Consider the following 20,983-nt stretch of genomic DNA (forward strand, 5'->3'; position numbering starts at 1 on the left):
TGTGTGGCATAGAGAAGAAAATAAATGTTCATTGAAATGAAGGAATGAATGATACTTGGAAGGTGTTTATCAAGCTAGACTCCAATGTCGTCCCCCCCCCCCCCACACACACTATACATCACAGATACCTAATAAGCTTACTAACCTACTCTGGTTTTCCCTACCCTTTCATGGTTTTAGCACTAAAAATGCCATGTCCTGAAAACTTCCTTCCTCTTAGTCCTGGATGAAACAAGATAGCCTGTCACTCTAGTTTCTAAGTATTCTGCTGGTACAAACTTACACTCACATGCTTTCAGGGACTGTTGGATTGTGGCGATGAGAGGTAATGGGGCTTAGGAAAACTGGAAACCAGCCAGAAGGCATTCAAATATGAAAAAAACCCATCAGGAAGCTGAATTAGCTTGATGGCCAGCATCGCAGCCTGAGACAGCAGTGCTTGGCCAAAGTTAACAGAAAAGGCAGGGATAATTCCATTTTATATTCAACTATGATTGTTTTAACAGAAGTCAAAACCATTAAATTTGAGATTAGTACTCAATTACTTTACAAATTCTAGGCCTCCATTTTCTCATCTATGAAATTAATATTTAAAAAGTTATTGGGTCCCCTGGGTGGCTCAGTCAGTTAAGCATCTGCCTTTGGCTCAGGTTACGATCCCAGGGTCCTGGGATCAAGCTGGGCTCCCTGCTCAGCAGGGAATCTGCTTCTCCCTCTCCTTCTGCCCCTCCCCCTGCTCATGCTCGCTTGCTCTCTCTCAAATAAATAAATAAAATCTTTATATAAAAAATTATCTACTGAAAGCACAGAATTGTGGGAATTAAATTAGACTTAAAACATAGAATGTGAATAGTTTTTATATTAAATAATAATATATGTAATAGAAGATCCCGGGAATTTGAAACCGGTTTTACCTCTAATTGTATAACCTTGAGAAATTCATTTAATATCTCTGGGTCTCAGGTGTGTCAACTCTATTACAAGTGGCTTGACAGCTAATTGCTAAGGTGAATTATATTATTAGGATTTGATTACCTGGGGTGTGCTTTTTGGAAGGAAGTTTGGTGCTAGGGATTAAGAGCTCTGGTTTAGGGATTGTGGAAACCTAGACCCCAATCCTGGCTCTGTCATCTGATAGATGTGTAACCTCGAGCAAATTCTTTAACCTCTGCATGGCCAAATTTCCTTACCTATTAATTATGGCCACCTCATGTGGTTGTTGACATCAAGAGGACCAAATAAAATAATCTACATAAAGAAAAATGCAAATAAATATTAGTTTATTGCTATTATTGAGTGTCACGACTATTTAATACACACAAATGATCAATATCTCCTGAAATGACATTTTCCATTTTGAAAACAGAAGCTTTATCAATTTGAATTCTTTTTCCCTCAATTTCCTACAGGTTAATCCTTCTAACTACAGGGTTCTCAGTCCTCCCAGAAGGTATACAAAGCTCCCTGGTCCCAGGAGTGCAATTATCCCACAGCTTGCTCCACTCTGGAACCTCTGTGCTCCTGTGGTCACAGAAGTTCATGTTCAGAGGACTACATTAGCTCCTTTTCTCCCGGTCAGTCTGCTCTCTTCCATGCACCACGGCAAAAAGAAAAAAAACGACTTCCATGACTGACCTCCACCTGATTCCCTTCCAGGTCCCTTTCTTTCTTGACTTAGAAGCCAGAACATGCAACTCAATTTTGAATCAAAATCTTACACATTAATATCAAAGTGTTGCTGTGTTTGCTGGTAATGGAAGTAACAGGCATTCCGTTTTCTTACCTATGGAAACAATTCTGAGTTTTTAAAATGTATTTCCCTTCATCCAGAGTTAATGTTTGAACATGACACTGAACATTTAACATTAAACTTGAATTTAACTTAGCATTTAATACACCATAAAGAGCAGTGTGCGTGTGTTTGTGTGTACATGCTTGTGCAATAGTGTATATTGGGTATTTTCTACAGGTCTACTTTGAGATAGCATTTTAAGTTTTTGTTTTGTTTTTTTAAAGGCCCTTAAGTGTTTCCTGCTGTTGAAGACTCAGAGCTGCAGGGAGACCTTTCCATTTTAGGTGACCTTCAAATGAAGTTCACTAAGGGATCAAACTTGTCTTCACCCTCCACGGGAGTTTGTTAAGGGACTAGCCTGATGTGCCTTGTGTGGTGGACAGATCAACATCATGGACAGATCAACACCAAATTAAGCTATTTTCATTACAGTGGCCCAATTATGTAGGAACAAAGATGAACTTACTATGCAAATGTCTTTGTGCATGTGAAAACCAAATGATGTTGAATGCACCAAAGTTCCTCGGGACTTGAAAGAAAGACCGCAAGTGGGAGATTGCATTATCACAGGATATATGCTGGTTGGGAGCTCCAAGTTCAAAGTGAGTGCTTCATAGCAATCGTCACCACGGGCACATTGCAAGTGTCATTTCAGGACACACCTTTCCTATCAAACCTTGCACTGAAATGACAGTCGGGGTTATTCATACTAATTGAAATTATATTGATTTTTTGGTTTTATTCTTATTTGATTTGTAAACAAATTTGGGGTTTGTCATCATAAAAGAACTGAAGCATAGAAAGTACGTATATAGTTTTATATTTGTATATATTTATGAAACATAGTATTTTAAATCAACATTGGGGTTCAAAATACTTTTTTCTTATATGTCTCATGATATCAGACATCACTTAAGTTTGAGCAACACTGGGGTCAGGTGTCATGGGCAGGGCTAACGAGGGAGATGCCTGTGGATGAATATAAAATAGAACCGCAATTCAGGGCATGGGCTTGGGTATCAGTCATATGTGAATTTCCATTCCACTTCCATGCTGAATAAATTGCAGGACTTTATTTTTTGCACCTTTGTTTTTCCAAATTAAAATGAGAATGACAACAGTAATAATCTCATAGAGTTGCGATGATGATTCATTGAGCTAAGCCTTAGAAAGCGCATCACCCTTTCCCGGGACAGTACTAGGACATAGGGAAGAATATGGACTCTGGAGGGAGATCGTCTGGCCTCAGATCCACCGCAGTGCCACTTGCTAGCTGTATGCACCTCAGTTTTCTCATCTGCAAAATGGGGTAATAATAGTTCCGGCCTCATAGGATTGCTATAAAGAAAACTGAGTTAACTAATGCAAAGCACACAGGGCGTGGCAGTGGTAAGCACACTATCAAGGTTTCCTATTACTATTAGTGCTGGGCTTGATACAGAGACCTCAATAAAGTTCAGCCGATTATAAGGCCGGTTTTATCTTAGTTTTGGGACCTGACCCAAATCCGTTCCACTTGGAGGGATTATGACTATGGTCTTATGAAATGACCATCCGGGCTGGGAAATTAGCCATTAAAGGGAGTCAAGGCTGAATTAGCGGGCAATGGAAGTACAGATATAGTTGGCAAGTGAGTAGGGGGGCGGTCCACAGATGCTGAAAAGACAAAAGCTGGGGCTCAAGGCTGAGATAGCAAGCACAATTTGGAACGGAAAAGGATGTTCCAGCATGAGCTTCAGATTTGTCCATAATGGAGTGTCCTGGAAGACAAGTCGCCTCAAGAAAAGAGAACCAAGAAAGTCAGGTTTTAGGAAGAATGGCTCCCAGTGTCTGCCCTTCTGATGGTATCACCCTGGTTCATACAGAGATGTGTTCATGTTTTTCCAAAAAGAGTCCTAGAAGGAACAATTGCAAAATATTTTTTTACAAGGAACTTTGAAAGCCCCTGGGCCGTGCTTTGTTCTCCACGTAGAAAAGAACCAATCACTGAAAGCAAGAACTGCGTGCACTTTGGTACATCAGGGATTTCAGGGGAAGATGAACATGCCCACGTCTGGAGGCAACGGCAATAGATCTGTTAGAGAGGGACCAGAGTAAAAGGAAAAGGTTAATACCACTTCCTACCTGATTGAATTTGCTTGTGAGTATATATAAACCTGGGATTCTCAGAACTTCCAGGAGTAGACTTTCCTGGGGCTTGCCCTTCGGCATTGCAAAGGATTCTGAAGATCACGTAACAGGGCTTCTTCCCAGTAACTAGACAAGAGGAGGTGAATCAATGAATAAAGGAACGAATGGGTCTGGTTTGAGAGAGACTGTTATAACTCCCCATGGTCCTTCTAGGTGAACAAAGTGCAAGTTTTCCAGGTAAGTCTTGTGATGAGAACAAGTTTTTTTCTAGCCATTTAAAGGTTCTTTTAGTGGCTCCTGACTCTCCAGACCCTTCAGAGACAGTCGTAGGTGAAGAATTATTCCTCTACATTTATCTAAGCAGACTGTGAACTCAAGGACCACATTTGGTTTCTCAGGGGCTTACTGCTTTTATTTTCTTTCAGAGCTCTGGGTTGATCTTCATTCTGTTCCTTCCCCTGGACTCTGTCTCCTGGGAAAAAAAAAGTGAGGTTCTGAAAATCATGCAATTAACATAAAATTAACAGAATTATATTAAAACAGAAAGGTAGTGTTGACTTGTGAATAAATGTTTCTGTTTATCTCATTAGAGACAGTTAGTTGTGCCATGAGCTTAAAGTCAAAACAGAGATGTATTGTGCTTAAGTTAATTCTTTTCCTTCTAGGATTATTAAAAGATAATTAAAACATTAGTTCCCAAAAGATTTCAAAGGAGTTAATGCCTGTAAGTTAAATGAATAGACATTAAGAACAAAAAATATGTGTTTACTGGTACATTCACTTCCATGAACTGCAGCCTCTTCTTATTGAGGGCCTACTGTGTTCTGGACATTGTTCGTTAGCTCTCTATTTATAGGAGCCCTGAGAACTGTGCCTTCTTAGCCCTGTTTGACACCGAGGGGACTGAGGCTAGGAGAGTTTTACCGAATAAATATTTATTGAGCAGCCATGTTTGTCATTGATCTGTCACTGTGGATACAGCTCTGAAAAAGACAGAGGTGGCCTTTGCCTCCATGGAGTTCTTTAGACTATAACAATCGGGAAATAACATCTCTGATGACACACGATCAAACCAGTGTCTGAACCAGGAACTTGAACGTCAAGATCTTTCTACTACCAGTGAAATAATTTACCCTGAGACTGATAGAGATCCTAAGGGGGACCTTGAGTTTGTTTCACCATTATTTTCACTTTTCTCTCTCTTTTCCAGAATGTTAGTTTCAGTTTTACTGAGGGAGGGTGTTTTCCAGATGATTTCCTCCCCCTCCTCCTGGCAAGTCGCTGTCATGAGTCACGAGCAAATCTCTGAGGAGTGACTGCCAATGGCTGACAGTTCCACCCTAGTTCATCTCTGATTGACAGATTTCCTTTAGTCCCTATAGACCCGCAAAGGGGAATAATGCCATGGGCCAAACATCCAGAACATTCTGAAACCATTTCCTTCATGTAGACTCTGGTTAACCCTGAGAAAGATGCGGGAATATTGTGTAGAGACATGCTTCATACAGCTCCTTGCGGCAGTGATCCCAGGGCTGTGGGAGAGGAGAGAAAACCTGGTCAGCCGCCCAGGAGGACGTGGGTCCATAAATAGATGTTGAATGCCCAGGCTAAAAAGGCACCTTCCCCAAATAACAACAAAAGCACTAATAAGCATTTACTCATCTAGAGCTTTTTCCATTTGTAAGACTCTTCCACATCCTCTATGTAATTTAATCTTTAAAACAACTCTTTGAGGTAAGCAGATCAGTTTTCATTAGTCACTTCACAAAGCACTAGCCTCAAGCCAGAAAGGCCTGCCTTTCCCCAAGATTACAGAAATCAGAAAAAACCAGAAGGATTTCTCAAGCCGAAATCTTCTTGCTCTGAGACCGTTGTCTTTCACTGGTGCAGTGGTTTTCAAAATGTGCTCCCTGGACCAGCAGTACGCATGAGCATTATTAGGGAATGTGTTAGAAATGCAAATTCTCCAGCCTGTCAAAGACTCATTGAATCAGAAATTCTGAAGGTGTGCCCAGCAATCTGCATTTCTACAAGCTCTACAGGAAAATCAGACGTCCTCTAGAGTCTGAGAACTAGTGTTCTGACACTTGGTTCCCAAATGACGCTTGAGATTTGACTCATCACAGGCTCACACTTGGACGGTCTGAGATAAACATTGGATTTGTGGATTATACCTGACTTGCTTGCCACAGTATATGAATAAACACCCATATATTAATATTTCATGTAAAAAATAAGGTATAAAGTAGCTGATCCCTGAAGGATTTGGAACCAAGTGGCAGCATTGCCGAATATAGAAATAACCAATAGATTTAGTTTCTTTCCTTTTTTTTTAAAAGATTTTATTTATTAATTTGACAGAGAGAGAGAGAGAGAGAGAGAGCACAGCAGGGGGAGAAGCAGAGGGAGCGGGAAAAGCAGGCTCCTTGCTGAGCAGAGAGCCCGACATGGGACTCGATCCCAGGACCCTGGGACCATGACCTGAGCTGAAAGCAGACGCTTAACGACTGAGCCACCCAGGCGCCCTAGATTTAGTTTCAAGTTCAAAATTTGACCTTTAGTTTAGAGTTGCTTGGAGTGTGCTGCTAAGTTCTGGGGTCACACCAGGAAGTGGATCTGTGATTAATTAGCAGTATCTGCCCAGTCAGGAGAGCGGGGCCCACACATTTGTCACACTTAGTTTAAGGAAAGAGAATATTAGCTGTGATATTTTCAGTCTCAGCTGTACCCTTACTTTTCTGGGTGTCCAGGAGGCAAATCAACAGTAATAAACGCATCTTTTGTACTTTTATATGCATCTTTTGACGTGATCCATCCAAGAACTTTGTGAGGGGGCAGAGCCAGGATTACAACAGTCATTTAATAGATGAGGAAAATGGAGATGGAGAAGCCAAGAGTTACTCCATGTCTGCTCCTGAGTTTGCGGATGTAAAATTCAAACCCTGTTCCGTGTTTTGAGTTCTACCAACTTGACGCATTCTTTCAAACATTTGTGTTTTGAAGTCCTTATTTGCAACATGGGATTTAAAATACTTTTCCTGTGTATTTGAGAGTAAGGTACTTATTTAAATATTCTGAAAATTAGACATGTTTATGAAATGTACCTAAAATAAATAAGATTTCAAATACTCTCAGAGTTCAGCATTTTCTATACCAGGCACATGAGACTTGGAGGCAGAGATACCAAAGCAAAGTGAATGCTTTGAGTGGATTCAAGTAGTGGTTCTCAAAGAGGTGATTTTTGCCTCCAACGAGACATTTAGAAATGTCTGGAGAGGGGCGCCTGGGTGGCTCAGTTGGTTAAGCGACTGCCTTCGGCTCAGGTCATGATCCTGGAGTCCCGGGATCGAGTCCCGCATCGGGCTCCCTGCTCGGCAGGGAGCCTGCTTCTGCCTCTGACCCTCTCCCCTCTCATGTGCTCTCTGTCTCTCTCATTCTCTCTGTCTCAAATAAATAAATAAAATCTTTAAAAAAAAAAAAAAAGAAATGTCTGGAGACATTTTTGGCTGTCACAGCTCTGGTGGAGGATTGCTACTGGCATCCAAGGATGCCGTAAACATTTTACAACATACAGGACAGTCCCCAGAACAAAGAATTATCTGGCCCAAGGTGTCGATAGTGTAGAGGTTGAGAAGCCTGGATTAAAGGAAGTGAGAAACACACTGTTCAACCAGAGTTTTATTGTCATTAAAGAAAGAAAGTCCATGCTTCCTCTGTGAGCAGGGCAAGATTTTTATGTTCTGTTGCCCCTCCTAGTCAATAATATCCCCCACAGTACTTTTCATGCTAAGACTCCTACTCTGTCCCTTACCACCTGTGTGACTTGTGTCTTAGTTTGCTTGTTGGTCAAATAGGGATACTCAAATCTACCTCATAAATCTAAAGTGAAGATTAAATGAGGTGCATATAAAACACTTAAAAGAGTCTCTGGCTTATAACTAAGAACTTAACTTTTGTTTTGTTTTATTTTTTTGAGGCAGAGAGTGCATGAGAGCAAGCGGGGGAGGGAGGGAGGGGCAGAGGGAGAGAGAGAATCTTAAGAGAATCTTAAGCCCTGACTCAGGGCTCCATCTCACGACCCTGAGCCGAAATCAAGAGTTGGATGCTTATCCAACTAAGCCACCCAGGAGCCCCCAATAAACTTTTTTTAAAAAGAAGTTTTGGCATACAATGCTATCTCCACAACCACCCCCCGCCTCCGCTGCCCCGTGCTCATCAGGTCTTCTCTCCATTAACAGGAGAGTTAATTATTTAAATCTAATTTATGAAAAGTCCAATATTAATTAAAAAAATCTAGTGTCTATTAGCACTTACCAATTAATTACATTCAGTAACTATTAATGAGTGCTCAATTTAACAAAACAATTAGCATTTTAAAATTTCATTTACTTAAAAGGAAAGTCTACAGACAGAGCATACTTTTATGATTAGCCACATCCTTAGTTCTCTTTTGTGTAAGAAAAGAAGGGATAGATCTGCATGTGGCATTAATAAGAAGGGAGAGAGAAAAGGAGTTGCCTTTCATCATCAGGAACAAATAAGACTCTTTCCTTTTACAATTGCCTCCCACTTCCAAAACTTGGAAGAACTGGAGAGACAAGGTATAATTGCCCTATTTAACTAGACTATGAAATCTGAAATCTGCTGTTCTCCCCTCTTCTTTCTTCTCTCCTGGTATTTCTCCAGTGGTGTGGTTGTGAGCCAATGGGCTGCTCTCCTCTCAGACTCAAGGAGTGGGTGGGGCTCTGGGGGTGGAGTTCTACTCTGACTTAGGATAAGAGAAGATGAAAATGTGATTTTTATTTTTTTTTCTTTTCTTTATTTATTTGACAGACAGAGAGAGAGACAGAGAGGGAACACAAGCAGGGGGAGTGAGAGAGGGTGAAGCAGGCTTCCCGCCAAGCAGGGAGCCCAATGTGGGGCTTGATGTGGGGCTCAATCCCAGGACCCTGGGATCTTGACCTGAGCCAAAGGCAGACGCTTAACGATTTAGCCACCCAGGTGCCCCAAAATGTGACTTTTGAAATAGGGATTTGTGTAAGTACACATTTACCACTGATTTGAACATTAAATTTTTCTTGGTTTTGATAGTATTTCATTATTCTAGCTACTGACATCTGTTAAAAACATGTTTTCAGAGTATCACTGTAGATCGGGTAATGCCGAGAGTTTACTAAACTGTGTTTTGGCACATTCCCTTATGACCGTAATCTTCTACCTACCCTCTCTATCCTTGAAGGAAGAAAGTTTGCCTCAAATCTGTTTACTGATACAGAATGTTTTGTATAAATATTAGAAAATATTAAGCTCTGGATAGGGATTAAACGGAACAAGGTGAAGAGAGAGGAACCAGTCACCTCAGAACAACTTGATGAGATAGTCATTGTGAACCCTATTTTACAGATGAGCAGACTGAGGCCCCAGTAAGATCAGAAGACGGGCAACATCACATAATGGCAAAGTCACACATAAGACTGAGGTCCCTTGACTTCTAATAAAAGACTTGGTCTCATTCCTAGGCACTGCTGGTAGCATGGTGATGGGTTACTTTTGTGCATAAGTTCATGATCAATCTGACGCAGACATCCACACTTTTATAGTTCTCTCCCCAAGGCAGAGAAATGTGTCATCAAAATCATAAATGTGGATGTCTATTTGTCTAGGAGCCAGGGAACACTGCTATTTGGGTGAACTGCATAAACCGTGCAGGAAATTCACAGACTCTGTCACTTTGGACACTGTGGAATTAGAGACAGAAGATACAGAAAGCACTAGAACAGTCTCATCTTTTATACGTACATACTTCGCTGCACACATGTATGTGCACACACGTATGTGTGGATTGCTTTATTGGGCTTTCTCATGTTGAAGGGATGAGCGGGAATGGAGTTAATCATTTCCTCGTCAACAAAGAGATTTATGTTCTTTGGTTCTTTCTCAGATTTTGGTGTCTGAATGTTCTTTGGAATTTTGTGTGTGGGAGACTGCAGTAAGGGTAAGAAAGATCACATTTAATCAATTTTTAAAAAGGGAAAAAATTCTCTCTCTTCCCCTGCTTTTTAAATCTCCTTCACGTTTTGCTAAATTCCTTTTTCTATAACTTGGGGTGGTGATCAAACTGCCAAATTCCAGTGGCCGGGATCAGAGGACTGTCCCTGTCTTTGAGCTGCCCAAACATCTGGCTAATCGCACAAAACATGCTCACACTTAAGCATAAGGCCTTAGCAGAAAGCCTTGTGATGAGAAAACTTCCATCTAACACTTACTTTCCAGGAAGCTTATGGCTCAGGTTCAAATTAGGTAATAGAACCACACTGCTTTATCACATCTACCAAGGAAAGGAGAAAGCCAGCTGTGCTTGCTCTTTACTGACCTTCGTCGGAAGACAGTGATTCTTGATTATTCAAAATCTTGCTTCCCTGCTCACAGCAACAGCTGAAACAGAATTTGTAGCAAATTTGTCCGGACAATTTAGATGATTGGTCAAAGACTCTACATATAGTCAGAAAGCAGCATGAAAAAACACTTCCACCCATACCATTTCTCACCTCCGTTTAAATTTATTGAGCATTATCACCTCCAAGCATTTGACAAATATTATCTTAATATAACAACCCTATAAAATAGATAGTATTATTACCCCCATCTTATGCACCAGGAAATCGAGACTCAAAGCTGTTAAATGACCTTGGTGACATATTACTACTGATTAAATAACAGAGCAGGTTCACCTGATATCTTAATCTGAAATGTTCAAAACATGAGACCAAATGAATCCACTCTAAGGTATATAAAAAAAGATGCTGGGTTTTATAATGAAGATATTTCTTGCTCTAAAATGTTATTTGATTCATGCGCTTTTGTATTTTATGAATTTCTCTCTAATTACGTAGCTTCTCAATGACAACATTTGTTCGAACTAATCACAGTCCCATCGCTGAGACTCAGACACTTAGCCTCCACCTTCCTACATGTTACCAAATTTTCTCTGCATTGCTGGTACCACCATTCTAACTGATTCCCATACTGGAAATCCTTGACTCATCCTTTTCTTGGATCACTCTTATACAACTAATTACCAGTTCCCATTCCTATTCAATCTTATTCTCCCCTGCTTCCATCACCCAGGCAGGACTCGTGATATCTCATACCTGAGGTGCTGTACCTCTACTTCTGACCCATTCCAATTTATCTGTCTTCTATTGGCAGGGCATGCTCCTAAACCTAAAATGTCAAGTGATTCCTGAAAGTGCTTTGTTGACTGTAAAAGACTGAATAAGTGTTATCTATGTTCTTTTGTGCCATGTGCCTGTTTTCTTTTGGGTTTCCTCTGCTCAAATACCTCCAAAGGATTCCTGAACCTTCCAGACCCATGCTGATTTATTCTATTTTTTAAAGATAGCACTTATTAGACTTTAATTAACATACAGAAAATACTCAGAAGACCCAAACATATCCCATAGTTTCACTGCCTAGCTAACATTTATTGACTTCAGATAAACAAAAGCAACATGCATTCGTAGATAAACATTTTAGGGACCTGCAATGTGGCAGGCACCATGTTAAGTGCTTTAGATGCATTTTGCTCTTAATCTTTTTAACAAGGCTGTGGATGAACTGCTATTATCCCCATTTTACAGTTGGGGAAACTGTGGCACAAGCAGGTGATTAACTGGCCTTATTCATGTCATAATCCGAACTCTGGCAGGCTGGTATCAGAGGCTGCCCTTTTAGAACTGTACTACCTATGCATATAGCTAGAAACTTCTAAGTGAACAGAAAAAGTGTAAGGCAGAAAGGAACCACAGTCCTCCTTCCCCAGAGTCCCTCTTCTCAAGGCAAATTGCTATTGATAATTTCTTATACATGCTTCCGGGGAGGGGGGAAGTCGTGCCCATTCCAATTTATGAATAACTTATACTTTTTACATAAAATGGATCATAATATATACTTCTCTGTGCATCTTAACTTTGCTGTGCGATAATACATCTTGTAAATATTTTTATTACATCATTTGTTTTAATAGCCAAAGAGTCCTCTTTTATGTGTTCATACCAAAATTGATTAAACAGCCCTCCAGCAATGCATGTATTGGGTTCTCCAAATTTTCCTATTATAAACAAAGTTATAGTGAACGTCTTTCAATAGAAAGGTAATCAGACTGGCAGATTTGCAGGACAAATTTAAAACAGTAGGATAACTGGATAAACATTATACATTTTAGATAGATGTTGCCAAATTGTCCTCCAAAAAGATTGTAGCTATTTATACTCCCCCAAATAATATGAGAAGGTCTTCCATATTTCCGTACACTTGTTAGCACTAGATTTTATCAGAGGTCCATTTTCCTCTAGTTGGGCAGGTTAAAATTCCACTGCTTTTAAAAATCTTTCATAATCTGATGCCAATAAACTCCTACTCTTTCTCTCTCTCCACTGGCTCCAGTAGGACTTCATTTATTGGATTCTTGGGATGGTTCTTGTGATAGGCTGAATAGCAGCCCTCAAAGATAATGTAAGTCCTCATCCCTGGAACCTATGAATAATACCTTATATGGAAAAAGAGATTGTGCTGGTGTGATTGAGTGAAGCTTTTTGAGGTGGAGAGATTATCCTGGATTATCCTGGTGTGCCCTAAATGTAATCACAAGGGTCCTCATGTGAGAGAAGCAGAGGGAGATTTGAGTACAGGAGTGCGAGAGATGATATTGGAAGCAAGAAGCTGGAGTGATGTGTCAGGAATTCATGAGGAATTCAGGCAGCTTCTAGAAGCTGGACAGAGCAAGGAAACAGATTCTCCCCTAAAGGCTTCAAAAAGAACCCGCCCTGCCAGTGTCTTGACTTTGGTCTGTTGAAAAGGATTTTGGAATTCTCCCCTCTAGAACTAAAAGAGATTAAATTTGCATTGTTTCAAGTCACCAAATTTGTGGTAATTTGTTACAGCAACCGTAAAAATCTAATATAGTTCTTGTTTCTTTCTGAGCCTATTAAAACCCAGGGAATTTAAGTGTTATACCTTTCTTAGAGTCTTTCCTAAATTGAGTAATGGAATCCCAGAAAGTGAGTACGTAAATCGCTTTATGGAAGTTCAAACCCTTTTATTTTATAGACATGAAATGGAGCCCACCCTTGGGTGTGTGACTTGCTCCTGCCCAGTCCATATTGGGACCCGGTCTCCTGACTCCCAGCACAAAGTCATTTCCATTACACTTTTCTGCTCCCAGAGTCACTGCTCCCCTCATTTCGATTCCATAAAATTTACTGCCAAAATATGATAGATTCTCCACAAACATAGGAGTTGGGGAAGTAAAATCCTCCAAAAGAGGATACTTTAGAAGTTTCACCTCTTTTTTTTTTAAAGATTTTATTTATTTGAGAGAGAGAGAGAGGGAGCGCACAAGCAGGGGGGAGAAGGAGAAACAGACTCTCTGCTGAGCAGGGAGCCCCATGTGGAGCTCGATCCCAGGACCCTGGGATCATGACCTGAGCCGAAGACAGACGTTTAACCCACTGAGCCAAAATTTTACCTCTTATGAGAATGATAGTATGAAGTCTCGTGTCAGGCATAAACCTGTAATATAATTATGGATATTTATATGTTCGTTAAAATAACGCAAAGACAAAATCTAAACATAATTGTCTGTTCTCTTGACCTCTCTCTCAACTTTAGACAGCTATTGACTGATTAACCTCCAATAACCATTTTTTATTTTAATTCCAGTGTGGTGAACATATATCCACTAACTATTTTTATTCTCTCAAATTTTTCAGGACCATCTTCCCTCTCCCTTCTCAGTTCCCTAAACTATTACACTTTTTTTTGTTATTAAAACCACATTTACAAGATGCAGATGTGTAATCAAAATATTAATTTTTTATAATCTCATCTCAGGGGCAGATTTACTCGGGAAGACCAATGAAAATTTTACCTTTATTGAGCACTTGCTGTTTGATGGGTCTGAGGCCAGATATTAAAACACATAAACGCATAGACACATAAGAACACATGAAAATATTATTGCATGGTCTTGACCCTCATTTCAAGGTTACCTCGTGAGATGGTAATAAGTGGGACCATGCAAGAATATGCCAGTACGGTAAATGCATAGCCTATACAGGCAAAAATAAAATTCACAGTTAACATCTACGGAGAAATTACTCTGTTAGGCATTTGCCAAATTGCTTAACCATAACAGCAGTTATATACGTTATTTTCAGCAATTATGTTCTTCATATATAAAAATTGAGTGTTAAGTGGGTTGAACCTCTGATGCAACATCACTCTGCTAAGATAGGTAAAATCCATATCACGCCCAGGAAAGTTGACTTCATAGCTGACACTCCTAGTCACTGTGCACGTTATTTCTCAATACAAAATTAGGTCGTGCTGGTCCTAAGGTTTGACAATGTCAAGTCTGAAGGCCAGGACTCCCTTCCTACTCACAGTACTGGACAAATACTTCCAAAGATTTTGTCTGTGATGCTTCTTTCTCCAACATCTTATGCTGACATTCCCCTTCTGATTGACGCACTGTGTTTTAGGTCTGTTAAGATCACTGATATAATTTGAATCAGTTATAATTAACAACTCTTGTAACTTCTAAATAAGTTTTTTTCCTGAATGCTGCTGAAACATCTGATCTCAGCAATTAGATGTCCATTTCATGGTTTCATGCTGTCTTGGCAATATCTTCCTTTTACCCCGTACAGTGGTTACATTGATTATCTTATTCTATTTTACAGTGATTATACCATGATAGAAGAAGTGATCCATTCTGAGAGTTCCATAAACATCGTATGTAGAAATTGTTACTATTCTCCAATGCAGAATGGAATGTTGCTCTTTTCATATGTTTACTTTCTATCTCTACATCTTCTTTGGTGAGGTGTCTGCCTGTTTAGGTCTTTTGCCCATTTAAAAAAAAACCTTCTAATTGAAATATAGCTGACATTTAACATTATATTAGCTCAGCTGTACGACATAATGATTTGACAATTACTATTATTATTGATTTTATTGATCTTTCCAAAGAACCAACTTTTCATTTTGTTGTTTTATTTGTTGATTTCCTGTTTACAATTTCACTGATTTTTTTTTTTTTTTTTTGAGAGAGAGAGAATGAGAGACAGAGAGCATGAGAGGAAGGAGGGTCAGAGGGAGAAGCAGACTCCCTGCCGAGCAGGGAGCCTGATGCGGGACTCGATCCCGGGACTCCAGGATCATGACCTGAGCCGAAGGCAGTCGCTTAACCAACTGAGCCACCCAGGCGCCCTACAATTTCACTGATTTTGTCCTAATTTTTATCATGTCATTTCTTCTTTTACTTTTGTTTCTGTTATTTTGGATTTAACCTGCTCTTGTTTTTCTAGTTACACAAGCTAGAAGTTTAAATTATTGAATTTAGATCTTCTTTTTAAATATATGCATTCAATGCTAAAAATTTCCCTCCAAGCACTGCTTTCTCTACACCTCACAAATTTGGATAAGTTATATTTTCATTTTCCTTTAGTTCAAGATAAATTTAAATTTCTCTTGAGAGTTCTTCTTTGACTCTAGTATTCTCTAAAAGCGTGTTGTATAATACCCATGTATTTTATATTGATATCCTTTGTATTTAGTCTTTATATTTTATTTTATTTTTAAGATTTTACTTATTTATTTGAGGAAGAGAGAGAGAGTGAGAGAGGGCACAAGTAGGAGGAGGAGGGGCAGAGGGAGAGAGAGAGAGAAGTAGACTGCCTGCTGAGGTGGGAGTAAGGAATGGGGGGGACGAGAAGCATGCTAGAATTCTGCGATTAAGTTTCAGTTTTTTGGTGAGCCTGTGTCGCTGGGCTGTGAATGTCCCAAATGCCTAATAATCCTTCCCTCTTTTCTTAGGTGACACAGAATGGCTAGAGGGGCTAAAGTTTGCTCTGTCCTTTCTCTTAGGTCAGTTAGGCTCGATAAACCCCAATAGGTTAGTCTCTGGTAAAATAGTCATAGGTCGCAATTTTAAGTAGGGTGATTATAGTAGAGCTCACACAAATTGGGCAGAATTTGAATGGCACAAGAATTAGCACGTAGATATATGAAGGTAGAGTGTTTAAGGCTGAGGAAATAGTCCCTATACAACAGCCCTTTGGAAGGGGGCATTCTTGACATGTTCAACATAGCAAGTAAGTTGGTGTAGCTGAAACAGAGTGAACAAGGGAGATTGTTGGAAGAGATGAAGGAGGAGAAGTAGCATGGCCAAATGATGTCAGGCCCTGTAGGCTATATAGGAGTTTCAGCTTTTACTCTGAACCAGATGGGGCATGATTAAACATAGTACTGAAAAGTTGAGTTATTGAAGAGTATTGATCCAATGGGATTCTGGGTGGAGGACCAACCTTAGTAGAACAAGGATGGAGGCAGAGAGAACTGTTGTGAGGTCACTGCAGCCATCCAGAAGCCACCCAGATGCAGGAGTTGGCACCAGCATGTTGGCAGTGGGGATAGTGAGAAGTGAGCAGATTTTAGGGTATCATTTGGAAAGAGAACCAACAGGTGAGTCAAGAAAGTGAGTCAGGTGAGTCCAAGGTTTTCAGGAAAAGCAACTGAGCAGATGGGGTTACCATCAACTGACGTGGGCACCATTCAGGAGAAGCAAGTGTGAGGATGGGGAAAGAAAGAGATTTCAGAATGAGGCATGGAATGAGCTATTGAATGTAATACTGAGTTCTCAGTCACCAAGGACTTGGACTATTTTATACCAAAGGGTGGAGATAGTAGGGACACAAAGGCAGAGAGGCAAATAGGGAGGTAGACAGCCAGACAAAATGAGGGAGCAAGAAAGTAGTAGCTAGCCAATTACTTGGTTAGGGTTTTGTTAGACAGTTTGTACATATAGCAGATAAATGAACCGGAAGCTGAGAAACGTTGGGGCTCTAGCCCTTAGTTTGGAATTCTTTGATAGCTGACTTTTTTAGTCTGAGAATCACTTTATAATACCAACATATATCACAGGTCTTGCCCCATGACATTAACACAATAGTTTTGTGATTTTAGGATCAATTGATTTCCAAAGAATATACTGATGGAGAGCTGCTATGAAGTCAATCCTTTTCAAATGAATTTGTATTCATTTAACTGTGTCTATCTGCACTTAAAAAATGCACTTTTCGGGGCGCCTGGGTGGCTCAGTTGGTTAAGCGACTGCCTTCGGCTCAGGTCATGATCCTGGAGTCCCGTGATCGAGTCCCACATCGGGCTCCCTGCTCAACAGGGAGTCTGCTTCTCCCTCTGACCCTCCCCCCCTCTCATGAGCTCTCTCTCTCTCAAATAAATAAATAAAATCTTTAAAAAAAATGCACTTTTCATGTCGGATCCTTCTACCAATTTAATCATATAATGTTTGATGCATAGGTAGATTCATCAACCCCTTCAATATATGTATTAGCACTTCTGTGTTTTTAATACACAATCCACCGACTGGTATTTATAAGTGAATGTTTGTCCAAAAAGAGGGTTTAAAATGAAGGGTGTTCCAGAGAAGATTAAGAATTAGCCAAAGCAAACAGTCATTCTATACAGCTAACAAAAATCAACAGCTATAAGGAAAATGTGTTCAGCTAGATAAGTTTTAGCAGTCTCATTCTATCTTCAAAAGACAAGTTGCCACCTACTTTGGCTGAAAGATTTATTGGCCATTGTGAAATACAATGTCTAAGCAGGCCTAAACCCTGTAGGCCAAGTCTTGGCTGGGATTCTAGGATCCCTCACTATGCACTGGAAAAGCAGGGGTAAATTATAAAGAGCATGGTGACATGGCCAAATAGGTTATTTGACCATATCCTGATTGTATTGCTCCTTTAAAAGACTTGTCTCTTCCAAACAAATCTGCTGGGTTTTTATCCTCTGCACGTAATATAGTAATATATCCTCCTTTCATATCCTTTGAGCTTTGTGTTTACCTCTTTCAGAAAGCCATGTTCATTTACCTCTTCCTATTCTTAACAGTCAATGTTTTCTCAGTGCACTTTTCTAAAGCCCTTGCTATTGGTTCAAACTGTACTAGACAAAAGAGATTTTAAAAAATGAATAGGACATTTGGTGTTCAAAAATATCACTCTGCTGTACAGTGAGTTAAGGGTGGAGAGAGTTAAGAGGCAAGAAGAGCAGTTTTGGGACAAAGGCCTTGTTTCAGGGGATGATTAATGTCTGAGTTGAGGCCGTCATTAGGGAAAGAGAAATGTTAAGAAGCATTTATCTTCCAACTAGACTTTAGGAATAAGACAGAGAGTTATTTAAAATGACCCCTGTTTTGAGTGAATGAATAAATGGTTATATCATTGATCAAAGTAGGGAGCTCAGGAGATGATACACACTTTACAAGAAAGATAAGTTCATGTTGGGGTAAATACTTTAAAAATATGTATTGGGGGACTCCTGGGTGGCTCAGTTGGTTAAGCATCTGCCTTTGCCCCAGGTCATGATCTTGGAGTCCTGGGATGGAGCCCCATGTCGGGCTCCCTGCTCAGCAGGAGAGTCTGCTTCTCCGTCTCCCTCTGCAGCTCCCCCCCTCCCACCCCGTGCTCTCTCTCTCTCTCTCTTGCTCACTTTCCCAAATAAATAAGTAAAATCTTAAAAAAAATAAAAATATGTATTGAGTGCGTAACTATAGGTCAGACTCTCATTTAAGCAATAAATATGTGCTCCATAAGAGCAGGGGCTTGGGGACAAATAAAATAAACTCCTAATACATACATAAACAGATCATGTTCTACAGTGAAAGCCCAATAGTGATCCTATCCATGTGGAAATGTTCAGTGAGCATGCATCTGTGTAGGGCAGCCAGGGAATCAGGAGTGAGGCTTTGGCCAGACTTACATGTCTATGAGTCAGCATCAGTTCATAAGTGGTCATGGTTGGAGTGAATGAAAATTCCCAGGAAAAAAGACAAACAGAGTTTTGGGGAGCAGCAACATGGAAACAAGCAATCATAATAAACTGTTGAAATGCCAGCATTGATAGCCAGGCACAAGGTGCTCTGGGGACAATGAGAAAAAATGTTAGTGACTTGAAACTTCATTAGTCAGTGAAGGCTTAATCAGAGAAGAGATGTTTGCACAGCTGAGTGGACATCTACCGGGCACTTAAGAAGGTAAAGGATCTTCAGGGCAGAAGCATCCAAAGGAGGGAGAGGTCATCAGGGAGAGAGAAGAGTGGTGAGGAAAGATGGGGAGGGACTTGGGTATGGTGAGAAGATGTGGGAGTGAATGTGTGGCCTGGAAATGGAGCAGAAGTCACAGGAGACCCAACTAGAGCCAAGACAGACCCAAATCTTTCTGCTGTTGACTATCCATCACTTAAGTGCTATGCTTTGTCCTTTGTGCTAATGAGACTTTGTATTTGTTATGTGACATTGTTTCTCTCTTTTCTTTTTTCTTTCTTTCTTTCTTTCTTTCTTTCTTTCTTTCTTTCTTTCTTTCTTTCTTTCTTTCTTTCTTTCTTTCTTTCTCTTTCTTTCTTTCTTCTTATCTTGCCTTTCTGGTGATCTTTGTGGCTCCTTGAGAGCAGAGATCTTTGCTTCCTTTTCTAGTCTTCATTCTCTTTTCCCTCATGCCTTATATCATCTTCTTTCTTAGTTTGGTTTCAGAGGCTGCTTTAAAAAATTATTTAAAGAAATCTTACTTCTCAGATTTGAAGAGACTCAGGCTTGGCATTCCTGGAACAAATGACCAAAGATGAGTAGATGATTTTTTGTGGGATTTTGGGTGCAATTCCTTTAGCCAAAGAACACCTTTGGTGGCTAAGCAGTCAAACAGGACAATTGGTGGTGAGAGAGAAGCTTTAACATTCTTCTTAGGATGAGACAAAGAGCAAATGTAGAGATATAATGAAGGTCATGACATCTAAGGGTTGAATTTGGCTAGCGATCTGATCCAGGATTGTGTGTGAGTGTGCATTTTCATGTGTGTACCTGGGGGAATTGTATGCATGTGTGTTTCTATATGAGACTGATATGTCCATATGAGACTGGTGGTACAGATGGAAACACCACCTCCAAAGAAGCTGAGTGCAAAGCTTTCACATTGAAACCTCTAATTGCTAATAAAAAACAAGGCTGGGAGAGGCTGATAAGTTTTACCTCATAAAGCTATTACTATAACTTTGGCTCAGATAGTTCAGAAATAATTTAAAACACAGCCATGACGCTGGAATTGTTAGTCCTACAAAGAGATCCTCAGGCTTTACCAGCGTCAATAGAAGCTGCAATTTCTTAATAATATTCTACTTTGGATCTTTATCAGGCCCTCCCTCCACTGCCTTCCCCCCGCCAACCAATGCCTTGCCATTTCCTCATACACGGAAAAGGAGACATTGGTAAATCTTCACAATCTGGGGAGTTCTGTGCCAATGACATTTCAACCCCTCCACCACCCTGCTAAACAAACAGAATATGTCACCTCTGCCGAATGGCTGAATGTCCCCTCCCAATTGTCTACTCTTTTCTCTCTTTTTTTTCCTCATACATGCTTGTCTTAAATTTGCATTATTTAAGAAATTTTCTAGCTCAACACTTTACAGAGGAAAAACACTGAGACCCAGAAGATGAAAGGAATTACTCAAGGTCACAGATCCAGTTTGGGGCAGAACTGGATAGATCTAGGGCATTTCTGTTCTGCAGCTTCATTCCTGCTCCAGCAGGAGCAGGAGTTTAGGGTTGTATACGACATTATTCGCAAATAAGACTTGTTTGCGGGCCCTTCTGTGGATATTGTCTTCTCTTTCAGAGCCCTGTGTTTTCATGCTTCCTCTTTTTGTTTTCCCATTTAAAATCATAGCGCCAGGGGCGCCTGGGTGGCTCAGTCGGTTGAGCGTCTGCCTTCCGCTCAGGTCATGATCTTGGAGTTCTGGGTCGGGCTCCCTGCTGGGTGGAGAGCCTGCTTCTGCTTCTCCCTCTGCCTGCAGCTCCCCCTGCTTGTGCTCTCTCTCTCACTCTCGCTCTATCTTAAATAAATGAATAAAATCTTAAAAAAAAAAAAAGATAAAATCATAGCACCAATACTTCGAGGTTATGCATTTTTCGGGGAACCCAAA

At 40.3% G+C, this 20,983-nt stretch overlaps 1 long non-coding RNA gene across 2 annotated transcripts in view; it reads left to right on the plus strand.

Annotated features, from left to right (window-relative positions):
• The window catches only part of LOC135364069 (uncharacterized), a 93,729-nt gene that overhangs the window by 42,380 nt on the left and 30,366 nt on the right, over nt 1–20,983 (plus strand). For both annotated transcript variants that reach the window (XR_010410530.1, XR_010410531.1), the window contains exon 3: nt 2,017–2,394. This is a non-coding gene — a long non-coding RNA (uncharacterized LOC135364069). The remainder of the gene's footprint in view (nt 1–2,016; nt 2,395–20,983) is intronic.

This window comes from Mirounga angustirostris, unplaced genomic scaffold (genome assembly GCF_029215605.1).
Source record: "Mirounga angustirostris isolate CCGP_5_RB_7025 unplaced genomic scaffold, mMirAng1.0.hap1 SCAF_4, whole genome shotgun sequence".
NCBI classification, from domain to species: Eukaryota; Metazoa; Chordata; class Mammalia; order Carnivora; family Phocidae; genus Mirounga; species Mirounga angustirostris.